At 39.5% G+C, this 4,962-nt stretch overlaps 1 pseudogene; it reads right to left on the bottom strand.

Annotated features, from left to right (window-relative positions):
• Positions 1 to 474: 474 nt before the first annotated feature.
• LOC102987058 (60S ribosomal protein L31-like) lies at positions 475 to 868 on the bottom strand (annotated as a pseudogene).
• Positions 869 to 4,962: the final 4,094 nt, after the last annotated feature.

The following is a 4,962-nucleotide window of genomic DNA, read 5'->3' as shown; positions in this document are numbered from 1 at the left end:
GACTAAAAACACCTCATGGGGCCACTACAAATAAGTGAGCTAAAAAGGAACTGTACATATTTCATTAAATCTAAGACTATCAAGTGTATCATGTTAGTTTGTTAAAATGTGAAAAATGGCAAATAAGTTCTACATGCCAGTTTCTGGAAAAATGTGTATCTTAGAATCAACAAAACCTGCATGTAAAAGCATTAGAATTATACCCACTATGTCCCAACTACCTAAATAGTCATTCTCAAGCCAGGTTGCCCTTCAAAATCACCTTAGAACACCTGCCTAGACCCTGTCCAAATATTCAAAAACTCCAGGGACTGGGGAGAAGGGGCCCAAGCACAGTACTTAGGAAATGCTCTCCAAATGATCCTGTAGGTGGGAACTGGGAACTGCTTAAAGATATACAAGATTTTAGCTGCAACTAGAAAAGGAAAATTAAGATGCGAAGGCAGTTCTGCAACTTTATTCAACCATCAGCAATTAGTTCTCATCCACATTAACTGTCTGTAGATTTTTTAAAGTGGTGACAGGTACATAGGTAACAAAGCTTGTTTGGTGAATCTTCATTACGTTTTCTGGACAACCACTCATGGATACGGTATGGGACATTCCTTATTCCTTTGGCCCAGACAGCTTTGTTGAGCCTGATATCAATGTGTACATCTGGAGTTCCCATCTCCTTCATGGCAAATTTCTGGATTTCTTAGAGCGTCCGAAGGGCATGCTTCTCGAAACCCACTCCACGGATGTGCTTGCGAACGTTGATGGTGTATTCTCTGGTCACCAGCTCCTTGACGGCAGACCGGCCCTTCTTCCTCTCGCCACCCTTCTTTGCGGGAGCCATCCTGCCAGGCCCTGGTTGGAAAGGAAGGGCTCGAGGGATTGTCCATCTTATGGATATTTTTTGATTTTCCTTGATTTTCTAACTGCTCTTTGTTTTCTTGCGCTCTTTTAATGTTCCCAAATCATGCCATCTATGAAGTCATCTTCTTTTCCTCCTAGAGTTGTCTCATCGAATCCTTCTCTTCTCCTGCCCCAGTTTATTATACTGATGACTCAATAGTCCTGCTTTATAGCTTCCATCCTGAGGTTTTCCTTTGATGCTGTCCTGATTTGGTTTCACAGTTTCACGGTAACATAGCTATCTGGGAAGATAAGGAGTGTTTAAGATCATGGGCTCTGGAGCCAGACTGCCCAGGGTTAGATCTTAGTTCTACAACTTACCAATAACTTAGGTAACTTATTTGGCCCCTTTATAACTCAGTCTTCTATTCTATAAGATAATAATAGCAATAGTATATACTTCATAGGATTGTTGTGTGGTTAAATGTAATAATACATGAAAAACACACACAGCACAGTGCCGGCACAAAATAAGCACTCAGTAAATGCTAGCTATTATTAGTTATCTTCTTTCTTTATTTCTCTTCTCCTTGTTTTGTGGGAGTACATCCTCAGATGACTTCCTAATAAAGAGTGAATAGATCAGATATTCTGAGGCTTTGCATCTCTGAAAATATCTTTATTCTGCTCTCACACTTAATTGACAGTTTTGACAGGTTTAGAATTCTAGATTTTGATGACTCATTGCCCCTTCCCTTAAATGACCCCAGACTATAACACTGTTTGTACTATCGTGTCTACTTTCTATAGTGTTTCTGACTCATGTTGTCACTTTTCTCTTATTTTATTCTTTAGAAATGATTCACTAAGTCCAAATCACACTCAAGGCAAGGGGAACTAGGCTCCACTTTTGGAGGTCCTAAAAAAGGACTTATGAACATATTTTAAGCCAACATGGTCTGCCCTCTGGGATCAAATTATTTGCATTCATCTCACATGAAAAATATCCTCACCCCATACTGAGAATCTCTCCTCAAAGTCCCAGCCCTTTATAACATCAGCTCAATGTCCCGGATGTTTCATCTAAATTAGGTCCAGGTGTGGATGAAGCGCCTCAGATGCAGTTTCTTAAGCACAGGTTCTTGAGTATACTTCCCCTCAATCTGAATACCTGTGACTTAAAGGTACAATCAACACTCCATGATGGGACAGGCATAGGATAATCAGAATAGACACTGCTCTTCAAAAAGTGAGAAACAAGGAGGTACACAAGGGTCACTGGTCCATTGCAATTCTGAAATTCAGCTGGACACAGCTTGGCTGTTCCTTCATTGGGATGCAAAGCCTGGGAATAATTTTCCATGGCTCCAGTTCCACCCTGTGGACTCTTGATTTCATGCTTTGAGTCAGTCTTCCTTTTTTATGAAAGATAGCCTGTGTCTGCAGCTGCACAGCTGTCTCAGTCTTCTTACTGATGATAGTAGTTGGTGGGTCCAAAGCACTCTTTCACTCTATTGTCTCCATTCTTTGAAGAAAACACTTCTCTATGTTGGGCTTCTGCTGAGATTCAGGAGTAAAACACTCTTCAACTTCCAGTTATGTAGTAACAAAGAGAACCTGTAGGTCCTACAGTTTACTTTGCTTTATGAGGGTATGCTTATATTGCAGAATACTGGGATTCTCCAAGACTCTACTTCTCTTATGAAACTTTTCTGGCGCCTTTTCTCCCATGTCATCTGTTCAATTTTGTTCTTAATAATTTCACTTTTCATAAGGCCTGCATCATTAATGTTATCTGTGCCAATAAAATATGAAACTATATTTCAGTGGTATTGACAATATATCAGTTAGGAATGCATTCAGCTGTAAGTAACAGAAAGCTTGCCACCCGTGGCTTAAACAAAGAGAGAGATTTTACTCACGGAGCAGGGTGCAGGCTGCACTCCTTTAAGGCAGTAGTGTCATCTAAAGCAAGCTGCATGGAATGGCAGAGCTGCCGATTTCTTTATAACCTACTTTAAAACACTGTAAGAAATGTCAGCAATCATTAATACTGATAATATCTTTTTTTTACTGAGCACTTACCACTTGCCCTCTTCAAAGTACGTTACACAGATGAGCATTTCAGTCTCACAACAGATCTATGAGGTGGAACGGTTGATGTCATTGAACGTCATTCCTTTTCTTCTTCTCCGGGTCACAGACTGGCTGTGATATTTCTAGGGTATATGTGGCTTCACCAGAATTCCTCCACTACCTCCTTTTGCTTATCAATGCATCAAGCAAACTTAGAGGAATTCTAGACTCCAAGGCTTTTGGGTTTTGGAGAAACCAGTCGGTCGAGCCTTTTCAAATCCATGTTAAAGATCCATGTGGTTCAGTTTTCTTTCAGGATGAACCCTCTGATGGTACTCCTGTGGGTGGATTGACTTTGTGCTTCTGTTGACAAGAACCTTGCCTCCCAGGAGGCACTGCAACTTTTGTATCTATTATAATTATCGATTCAAATGAAAACAAAGGATTTTACTTTGTCTTCTTGTTGATGTTTTCTAACTTACGCTCAGTTACCAGATTTCATTTTATTTAATTCTTATCATCATACAACTACTCTAACATCATTACAGAGCAATGGTGGACCGAGGTGTAGCCTCAGCTGCGGTAACTTAAGATGAGGCAGTAGCAACAGTTGGCTTGGACTCCATCCAGCCCTTGGCCACGTGGGTTTGTCTGCTTCTCTCCATTTTTCTCACCTCCCAGCCCCATCAGTGGTGAGAATCTGATTAGTAAGTGAGTCTAGCAGATATGAATATAGACCATCTCACTGGTTAACCTTTGTGTTTAGCCGGGGTACCAGGGTTAGTTCTGACAGAGGCACCTGGTTTGGGGAGGCCATAGAGCAGTGTCTGTGCTCCTCCTTAGAAAGGGGCAGGATAAATTTCAAGCACTTAGGGGATTCACTGCTTCCCAAGGGCTGATGTGTTTTTGTCACCTTCATCCATTTACCAAACTAACATAAACTTTATGATAAAGAAAGTGGGGTTTGTGCATCCTTTGCAGAGTGGAATCCTTATCCTAGTTTGGGGTATCTTACCAATAAGTGGTAGATTTCCTAAAAATATAGGAGTAGGACCTTAGAATCTGAGCACTTTATGGTTCTGATGGGGGGAAGGGGTGGAAGGATCAGATCATACTTTGAGAAATTCTGCCTTAGAAAGTTATAGCCCTTTAGATTTTCAAAGCACTGTATACAACCTGGTTAGCAAAGCTCTGAAAAGTATTCGTCAGTATAAATTTAGAGCTTTTTTGAGATCTGGATCTTAGTCTCCCCTTTTTCATTACCCTTCAGTGCTTTTTCCTCCAGAGCTTCCTTTGCTTCCTTTGCATGATTCCATTATGTATTTGACCAAACTTGTCAAATAAACTTTTCCTAAAATTGAATACGAACGTTTGGAAGAACACTGACATGTTCAATACCCACATATTTTATTATCTCTGGTAGGAGCTGGTTTTTCTGCGGAGGGTGAATAAATAAACTAATGTCTTTTTTGGTCCCAAATGAAAATATCTTTTTTATTGATCAGCAAATGTATGTGCAAGGAAACATCCTAGGTACTACAAGGAAGAACAAGGAGACTGGGTGTATGAATTATATTCCATTTGTGTCATCAAAAAAAAGATAAACTATTTTTATCTGATTAATGAGGATAAGCTGTGCTTTAGAAAATAAAAGGAAAGATAGCCATGAAATCAGATAAAAGTTAAACAATAAAATATTTTTTTCCCTAGGGCAGCAAGGAGTTATGAGAAATACCATAATCTGTAAATTTTGTACTAAAAATGTTGCTGCCATATAAGACTTATCTTTAAAAAGTTTGCTTTGTGTAGTGCTATTATGCCTTTGTTCTTCAGAGCCAGAGACTTTTTTTTACTTCTGCTTTTAACATGAAAAGAAAAGACATTTTCCCCTATATTTTCTTCTTGCCATCTTAAAGCTGAGCATCTAAAAAAGTGTTTTGTATATTAATTCTTTTCTCTCCATCCTTCGTACAAAACCAGGTCTGAGATTGGGAACAGTGCTGACAATTGTTAACCCAAGCCCAGTGAATTTCAGTTGTCATAAAAGTA

The sequence above is a fragment of the Physeter macrocephalus genome, chromosome 5 (assembly GCF_002837175.3).
Source record: "Physeter macrocephalus isolate SW-GA chromosome 5, ASM283717v5, whole genome shotgun sequence".
In the NCBI taxonomy this organism is placed as follows: Eukaryota; Metazoa; Chordata; class Mammalia; order Artiodactyla; family Physeteridae; genus Physeter; species Physeter macrocephalus.
Note: the sequence above shows the minus strand (reverse complement) of the source record. Positions and strands in the feature narration are given on the sequence as shown.